The sequence below is a fragment of the Benincasa hispida genome, chromosome 2 (genome assembly GCF_009727055.1).
Source record: "Benincasa hispida cultivar B227 chromosome 2, ASM972705v1, whole genome shotgun sequence".
Classification (NCBI taxonomy): domain Eukaryota; kingdom Viridiplantae; phylum Streptophyta; class Magnoliopsida; order Cucurbitales; family Cucurbitaceae; genus Benincasa; species Benincasa hispida.
The window spans coordinates 47,403,466-47,413,421 of NC_052350.1; the positions used below are offsets into that span (position 1 = coordinate 47,403,466).

General features: G+C 31.2%; 1 long non-coding RNA gene across 1 annotated transcript in view; it reads right to left on the reverse strand.

Annotated features, from left to right (window-relative positions):
• Positions 1-7,449, reverse strand: part of LOC120070933 — an 11,566-nt gene extending 4,117 nt beyond the window's left edge. The window contains exons 1-2 of the long non-coding RNA XR_005480077.1: positions 7,150-7,449; positions 6,915-7,030 (exon numbers count right to left, since the gene is read on the reverse strand). This is a non-coding gene — a long non-coding RNA (uncharacterized LOC120070933). The remainder of the gene's footprint in view (positions 1-6,914; positions 7,031-7,149) is intronic.
• Between the last annotated feature and the right edge of the window lie 2,507 nt (positions 7,450-9,956).

A 9,956-nucleotide genomic window follows, 5' to 3' on the forward strand; every position in this document is an offset into this window, starting at 1 on the left:
GCACTCGTAACATGCTTTTAAAACATAAATCAGATCAACTTATTTATCCTCATGCAACTTGATGTAAATAGTCTTAGAATCCTCAATAATAAATCTTAACATTTAACGCCTGGGCACAAGTGCGATTCCAATAGTGTATTACTTACCTTCAAATAGCAAGTTTAAATAACAAGCAATCAATCTATCCTGCCGAATGCCAAAATTCTTAAATCAAACCCAAGCATAAACCAAAATTTACTTCAACATGTAAATTTAATCCTAAAACACAAATTCACCTTAACAACGTCTCCAACCACTTAACCAAATAGTGCTTGACCTAAACTCACTCCAAAACTTCGAACAATAATTAATCCTTGCCATTCCATTAATAGGCATTAAACCCACATTACAGTGATTATATCCAGGCCCAAAAAAATTCCAAAATCAAGATTCTCACCTAAAATTATCCATATGGTCCTTAACACTTAAATGATGATCAAGCCAACATTCTCCAAATCTTGAATCTAGAATTTCAATATTAGTGGTAATCAATTCAGACCAAAACCTTAGTGGGCCAATAATAAATCTCCAAGAAATTCCAAAAAAGAAGAAACACTTACATAAAATTGTCTCGAAATTGATTCCAAATTTGGTGAACAACACCTCAAATCCTTCGATTATATTCAACAACGATTACGGACACCAGAGTTTCAAACAAACAATCAATGATCAAAAATGAAATCCTATATGTCTCTGAACAAAATGACCAAATTCAGCACGATCCAACAGTTTTAACAAACTCCAACCAATCCGACAATTTTATGTTGTGAAAGTGCTGTCGCTGAAAATCGAATTGTTTCTCTCTCGATTTTCTGCCTCTTTTTCAACTCCCCTTTAGTTTCGAAAAATCTCAATTCTTTCATTTTTTTTCAAACTTTAAAAAGATAATAAATAAATATATCACAAACATCTCCAAAAATCTCCAAAGATTCTATAAAATTAATAAATCAATTAACTTCTCAAATTACTTAGGCTTCGAAAATCAAAATTAAATGGCATAAAATCCAATACAAATTAAATCCTTTCAAATATTTTAATCAATAAAAACCACATAAAATTTTGTTATCTTTTAAGTTGGCCCCAAAATCCAAAATCAAAGGGAGAGTGAGTAAAATTCAATCAAGAATAATTAGTTCGAATATCTAATCAATTAAATTCAATTTGACAATAAAAGCTTTTCAATTATTTTAATTTAATCCCAATTTTAAAAAATGAAAGGAAATTAAAACTCAATAATTTTAGATAACTAATTTTAATTTTCCTGAAATTTCATGATAGTTTACAAGCAGAGGGTTTAATTCTCACATATTGTTATACTAAAAAAAAAAGTTATAAATTAGCCCTTAATAATAAGGGAGAATTGGGTCGGATAAATCAAAATCATCATGATTATGACAAGGCATTTTACATGAAATGCCTAAAGAATAGGCACATATTAAATTAATGTTTTGAACATTTCATTTTTTACAAAAAAGAAAAAAAAAAAAAAAAAAAAAAAAAAAAAAAAAGAGCTATTGGGCTTCCCTATTTTCACTTGAATATTTATAATTTAGTCATCACCTACGTTATATATTATATATATAAATAATTATATATATATAATTATATTTATTTATTTCTATCTATTTATTTCTCTCTCCTCCATGATATTCTTTGTTGGAGTTGATGCCCTAAAGTCTTGTGTTCTGTTGTTTGTAACTGTATGTACGAATGCTTGTATGTTAATATTGGATACTTACTTCACATTTGTATTTTTGCTCAGTTACTTGTTTTATTTGCTTTACCACAAACCAATAAACATCAAATCTCTAGTTATCTGTATGTGACTCAAGCATGTTAGTAAGTACATAAAAATGGATCATGTCTGTGAGTAGTATAACCAAAATGGTCTGTAGTATAATGGATATAGGAGGAAACCTTATCCGTGGTAACGCTACGGATGCGGCCCGCTTTGTGGAATATGTTCACAAGTGTTGTGACTTGTCACGGATGGTCTGATCCTGATCATTCGTGGGGGACATGCGAGCGGAGCGTCCTATACCAAGAGTATATAAGACCTGACCACGACGTGTTAACGTCTCGTTTATATAACACCGTTCATGACAGAGACTCACTTCACTGAGATGACCATATTTGGGTAACATGACCTCAATCCTAAGTGAGTTATGAATTCCTTCCATTGACGACGGCCCTATGATTTGTATGGTGTGCCAGTGGCCAGGTTGCCGATTCAAACCTACCATTTTGGGGAGTCGTTTGATTTTGGGGTGGGCAAACTCAGCTACACAAGATGGAATTCACTCCTTCCCCGAAGCAGGGGTAAGTAAATAGATGGCTCCCTTAAAGGCTGATTCTGAGGACTTGAAGGTGTGGCACCACACACCTTCTCTTGGGCCGGAGGGTTCACACATAGTAGAACTATGTTGTATTGTTCATTTAGAGGAATCAATGGTACTTGAGTGAAATGTTAACTACATGGGCATAACGGTAATTTGGGTCCAGCTGTACTTACGACCATCTGTGAAGGGTTATCGTACTCATGATTGGTTATATCCGATGGACAGAGAGAAATATATTTGTGGTAAGAAGAAGTTCACTATTGTTCTTTAGTAGAATGCCTAACAGTTAATAGGATGGTAGATCTCGTGGCTAAAGAGTTTAGTTAGCTATTCACGTACCGTTGGAGCTTTCGAGCAACAGGTCTATTAGGTCCCCTAGGTAGCTTGGATAAAGTTGAGAACTAGTGTTTGGGGTTAATTTGAAATGTTCAAATTGACAAGAGGAGTTCGATTATATATGATATAATTGGCTAAATGTATGAGATACATTATTTTGGAGAAAATTAGATATAAATATGATTTATATCAAGTAGAGGAGAAAATATTATAGGTAGATATGTGATATCAAAACTATAGAATATAAATATAATATGATTATATTTTATTAATTACTTAATTGGTTAATTATATGATAATTAATCCAAAATTCACGTTCGAACGTGGGTAGTGGGGCAACGTCAGTTATCGTAACCGAATGATTTAAAAATGAGAAAAGTTTTCATTTTTGGATCGTGCAATCGATATTCCATAATTCCGCCTAAAAGATTTTGTGAAATCGCGCTGTGGTGTTTTCTAAAACGATCGCCCGAGAGCCTATACGATAGTCGCTTCTTGCCTAAACGATCGTCCACCTCGCAGTTTTACTAAACGATCGTACACCTTTCCTAAACGATCGTTCAGCATATCCTACACGATCGTGTAGCACCTATATTGCGATAAGCACTTCTGTTATACGATAGTGTTGTTTTCTCTCCCACTTGCTTTATCCCCTACACAACTCGTTTTTCCTCCGTTTCCTGGTGCCTATTCTTTAGGCATTTCATGTAAAAATGCCTTGTCATAATCATGATGATTTTGATTTATCCGACCCAATTCTCCCTTATTATTAAGGGCTAATTTTAACTTTTTTTTTTAGTATAACAATATGTGAGAAATTAAACCTCTGCTTGTAACATCATGAATTTCAGGAAAATTAAAATTAGTTATCTAAAATTATTGAGTTTTAATTTCCCTTTCATTTTTTAAAATTGGGATTAAATTAAAATAATTGAAAAGCTTTTATTGGTCAAATTGAATTTAATTGATTAGATATTCGAACTAATTATCTTGATTGAATTTTACCTCCCTTTGATTTTGGATTTTGGGGCCAACTTAAAAGATAACAAAATTTATGTGGTTTTTAATTGATTTAAATATTTGAAAGGATTTAATTTGTATTGGATTTTATGCCATTTAATTTTGATTTTCGAAGCCTAAGTAATTTGAGAAGTTAATTGATTTATTAATTTTATAGAATCTTTGGAGATTTTGGAGATGTTGTGATAAAATATTTTATTTATCTTTTTAAAGTTTGAAAAAAAAATGAAAGAATTGAGATTTTTCGAAACTAAAGGGGAGTGAAAAGAGGCAGAAAATCGGAGAGAAAACAATTCGATTTTTCAGCGACACCTTCCACAAAATTGTCGATTGTTGGAGTTTAAACTGTTGGATCGTGCTGAAATTTGGTCATTTTGTTCAGGACATATAGGATTTCATTTTGATCAGTTGGATTGTTGTTTGAAACTCTGGTGTCCGTAATCGTTGTTGAATATAATCGAAGGATTTTGAGGTGTTGTTCACCAAATTTGGAATCAATTTCGAGACAATTTTATGTAAGTGTTTCTTTCTTTTTTGGAATTTCTTGGAGATTTATTATTGGCCACTAAGGTTTTGGTCTGAATTGATTAACCCATAATATTGAAATTCTAGATTCAAGATTTGGAGAATGTTGGCTTGATCATCATTAAGTGTTAAGGACCATATGGATAATTTTTTTTAGGTGAGAATCTGATTTTGGAATTTTTTTGGGCCTTGATATAATCACTGTAATGTGGGTTTTAATGCCTATTATGGAATGTGCAAAGGATTAAATTATTGTTCGAAGTTTTGGAGTGAGTTTAGGTCAAGCCACTATTTGGTTAAGTGGTTTGGAGACGTTGTAAGGTGAATTTGTGTTTTAGGATTAAATTTTACATGTTGAAGTAAATTTTGGTTTATGCATTGGGTTTGATTTAAGAATTTGCATTGGCAAGGATAGATTGATTTGCTTGTTATTTAAACTTGCTATTTGAGGTAAGTAATACTATTGGAATCGCCTATGTGCCAGGCGTTAAATTTAAGATTTATTATTTGAGGATTCTAAGACTATTTACATCAAGTTGCATGAGGATAAATAAGTTGATCTTGATTATGTTTTAAAGCATGTTACGAGTGCCAGTATGAACCAAATTACCTTGTTATATGAATTGCTAGATGAACATTGACATGATGCTATGTATTTGCATGTTGTGAGACTATGTTTCATGATGCATGTTATGATTATGATAGTGGTAGTTACCCCCACCCGTAATTAGTTACCCACCAGAAGTTTGTGTTTCCTTCGAGATTCACCAGAGGTTTGTGTCTCATTTGGAATTCACTAGAGGTTTGTGTCTCCTTTGGGATTCACTAGAAATTTGTGTCTCCTTCGGGATTCACTAGAGATGGTAATTTTTTTCGGGACTTCACCGAAGGTTTGTGTTTCCTTCGGGATTCACCAAAGGTTTGTGGGTACACCTAATCTACGGTAGTGTAGGTTCAACTAACCACTAACTAAGTAGAGATTTATGCATATCTCACTAGAAAGTAACATCTAGAGGACATAGATGCTTAGCCTGATCCCGGTAGTGGGGTTACTTATTGAGTATTTTATACTCATCATTTCTTACATTATGTTTTTTAGGTAAGAGCAAGGACGTATCAATGAATGACAGAAGGAATCCGTGACCACGCCATTGGGATCAAAGAAATGCTTTCGCTCATGTTTTCATGTTTAAGTGTTTTAAATTTCTAGTCTTGATGTGAGAATTTAGAATTTCATGGTTGATTTATTTATTTATTTATCAGGCTTCATGAAATTTATTTTGAAAGATTTTCAGTTATTTGGATGTTACAAAAGTATTTATGTAAATAAATTTGTTTGAGGCTTATGCATGTATGAAGCAACAACTTACGATAAGTCTTAGAAAGTCAGTTACATTGATCTTTGGAAAACTAGTAGGTCAACGTTAACTAAGGATCATTTAAAATATTTTACCATTGTAATGAAAAACAAGATAGGGATTTATGAAAATTCGAAGGACAAAATTATTTCGATTATTTTTACACTGATATTAATTCATAATTATTTAAAAATTTATATGTTCTTAAGTTGCAACTAACTTTATCTAATCTATATTAATTTTTAAAAAGTAATTGTTTATATATATAAAAGTGAATCCTTCAAATTTTCATAAGAAAAAGGATTTAAAAAAGTATATTAATATAAAACGAATAGATTTAAGTTTTAACTAAGATGATTTAAAATATTTTACTATATTCACCACTTTGACGTGTAACCATTAATAAATGAGGAGATAAAAAGTTTAAGAAAATTCCAAAGACAAAATAGGTATGCAAAACATCTTATTATTTCGATTATTCTCATAATTTATAATTATTTAAATATTTTAGTTTTAAATAAAATATTGATTCTTGTACTTTTAAATTTGTTCGATTTTAGTCCATGTAATTTCAATAAATCTTAAATTTCGTCATTTGAATTTAATTTTGACCAAATTTGATTATCAAATAATAATAGCGTAATTGTTTTAAATATTTTCTTATATTAAGGGGGTGTTTGGAGCAAGAAGTTAGTTAATATAGTCAATTGAGTTATAATAGTTTGTGTTTGGAGTTTAGATTATCAATATCTATTAATGATAGATAATAAGATTTTGTTATATTTGTAAATAAGTGGACTCGTTTTCTTATTTTTGAAAACAATCCTAAAACTTAATAATAATTGTCATGTAAGAAAATACAAGAAAAATTTATAAAATTGAGCTATTAAATAATAATTTTCAAAATTTATAGTAAAAATGTTAATAAATAATTTTTTTTTAAAAATAACGAACAACAAAATAGTTAGTAGTAGGGACTAAATTTATGATTTATTGAAAGTAAGCTAAAATCAAACATTTAAAAGTAAATGGATTAAAATTAAACAAATTTCAAAATGCCAAAACGATATTTTCACCAATAATAATAATAATAAAATTATGATAGTATGACTAATTTTAAATTTAATCTAAATTATTATTTGATAAAAGTAATTAAAAACTGGATGATCCGAAATAGATTTGAAAACGTAAATTAATATAAAAATAAAAGAGATAAGATTTTAGGAATGATTAAAGGTAATGCAATCCAAATGAAAACAGGATTTAAAATTAAACCACAACATAAATTCAAACTCACCGGCCACCGCTCATCGTCTCTCATTTTCTGAATTTCCCTCCATTGCCTTCTTCCCGTTTCTCGAACTTCAATTCGCTATTAAACCCTAACTTTTCTCCGGTTAAAAGCCATGGAAACTGCAGCAAATCGCAAGAAACAATTCCGTAAGTACTTGAAACCCGGCGAGTTGGCTCAGATTCGAGACTCGCGAATTAGCGCCAAACGGAACCGAAACAAATCGGCGTCTCAGATTTACCTCCGCCGTGCTTTTGCTCTGGAATCGTCTCCGGTTTCCGGTACCGGCGATCAATTGGAATTCAGGATTGTCGAGGATTTCCGTAACAGTGCTGTGTTGTGCCTAAATAGGAAGAAGATCGCGGCGATTAAGCCGACCAACTGGTTTCCGAACCCTAACTTGGAAACTCCGGCTACCGATTTAACTCGAGACCAGCCGATTATTGATGCGCTTAATAGCGATGTTTCGGCATATGTGGTTTAGTATACATGAAATTTTTTCTAGAGGCTTACACGAAAGGAAAATAGTTAAATGTATTGCAGGCTATGTGCATTCGATCATAATTTACGATAATTATATATATATATATATATATATTTTTTTTTATAAAATTTAATTCATTTTTGGACTAACTCAAAGTCAACATAAATTGGTTGGGAGATGACATTAGCGATCAAATTTGAACAACAATTAAAGAATAAAATTTATTATAGTAATTTATTATAGTACTCAATGCAAAAGATATGATCTTTATTTCATTGCACATAATCTTTAGCAACGAAAAAGTACACGTTGGAAGAAATGTTAGCGAATCCTAGTTAGTGAAGATTTTTAGAGACGAATTTTCGAAATCTTCACAAATTGCAACGAAATTACTATGTAAATCGTAAAAAAGTAGCGACGTTAACATTTTCGTCGCACCTTTGCAAAATCCTCACAAATTACAACGAAATTTTAGAAAAAATCGCATATATACAAGGAGTAACTTTGGAACAATTTGTTGTTTCATCGAAATGGTTAATGTGACAATTTTTATTTTTGTCACAATATTTTAATTTTGTTGAAAATTTTGATTCATTTAAGACCTTTTCGAGTTTTGTCCTTAAATGGAACAAATAAAATTATACCGTAAATATTGTATACACATGCTAATATTTGGTGTTCATAGTAAATGTTGATACCGAAAATTGCACCTAAATTTGTATTTGAAGGAGAATAACGGGATATCCTGCAAGAAAAGCGAGTAAAGCTAACACTGTGATGTTGAGCCAAATCCATTTCAACACTCAAATTAGAATTGGGTTTGAATTTGAGCCAACTAGTAACAATTAAAATAGGTTGAAAAACATACCACCCCTTGAATTATATAGGCCGTCTATGTAATAATTCAACATAGTTTGTCTCTTCAGCTTCTAAGCCATTATTAATCGTTACTTTATCCGTTTTCCACCTGAACCATCATTATCCGAGCTGTTACGAACTTCAACTCTTAATGTGCTCGACATTTAGATGGAAGTATGACTTTTGATTTACCAATAATTATTCTTAAGTTATGCTTCTTTAATAATATAATAATTGAGCTACACAAACGAAATTGGGTAAATAAATAGTCTTTAAATTAACATTTTAAAAGAGGTTTCCACTAATTTAAAAACTATGAAAATTAATCCCAATTGAGGATAGAAATGGATTGGGGTTGGTGGCCAATCCCATTAACTTTGGGCTGACCTCATTTAGAGGCCAGTTGGGCTCATAGGCCCAGCTGCTAACACATAAGGGTTGGCATTTTCTCAAAAGACCCCCGCTTTGAATATATATATAAATTTATTTATTTAAATATACACGTGTATATTTATATACTTTTTACTTAAATATATATATACATATATTTATTTAAATATATATATACATTCATTATACATAAGATACAATATTGTTTTAGCCAAAAGCCATTTGAAAGTCTATCAACTTGGCTTCTACCTTTGGGTTGCCGGTTAAGCTTGGCTAACTTTTCTTAGCCAACATTCTTAGCTCAACTGTCTTTACCCAAACCTCAGATTTAATTTTCTATTTGGGTTCAATTTCACCCTCCACAGTTGCCCCTTTCTCGAATTGGGTGACTCAAATCCTCTAGCATCCATGTCTTGGCTTGGTTTAGGTGAAGAGCTTCGTTTTTCGTACCAGAATCCCTTATAAAAAATGGTTTACTTAGCCACCAAACTCACCACACTCCAATCTTCATCTTTAATCCTTCATTCCTCAAGGTAATTTACTGCTTGACTTATATTTCCTCTTTTGTTTCTATACATGGAGAATACCCAAGTCTTAGTTCCTAGGATTGATGCGTCGACTGATTCTAATGATTCCGACTTTGTTCCTAATCAAAGGGCTCCAGCCTTCAAAAAGCTTCAAAGATGCTAAAAAAGTTAAATGCAAGGATGCTAAAAAATCAACTGCAAAAATGTACATACCTTCAAAGAGCTTAACCAAGAAGAAAACTAACTTACGAACGGAATCTCTAAACAAAAGAAACAAAAAGTATGTGAATGAGCTCCAACTATGAAAATATGATCAACAACTATTTTTTAACTTCAAAAGATTGAATAACAAACTTCTAATCATACAATAAGCTCTAAATAAAACTTTGTTCACATAAACCATGCTTGAAATCAAACAAAGAAACTCTATAACGAGTAGTCTAGTTCCAATTTCAAACCCATATTGAAGGCTTGCATACTTGCAATTCCATAAGTAGAGTTGGACAACTCTGCAAAAGAATTAAAAAAAAAAAAAAAAACCATAAGCAGTACTCTAGTTTCAATTTCATGTATCATGTTAAAAATGTTATTTAAGATACTAAACAACTATAAGCATAACAATCACAAATTAAAATTGACTAACCCAATTCAAAAACTGAACAAGCCCTCTCCCCTTTCAAACACAAGTAGAATCATATTTACCAATAAAAAATTATCTACAATCACAGCAACAAAATTTTCATATTATTTAAAAATAAGGAAATTTTTTTAAAAAAAACGTAAAACACA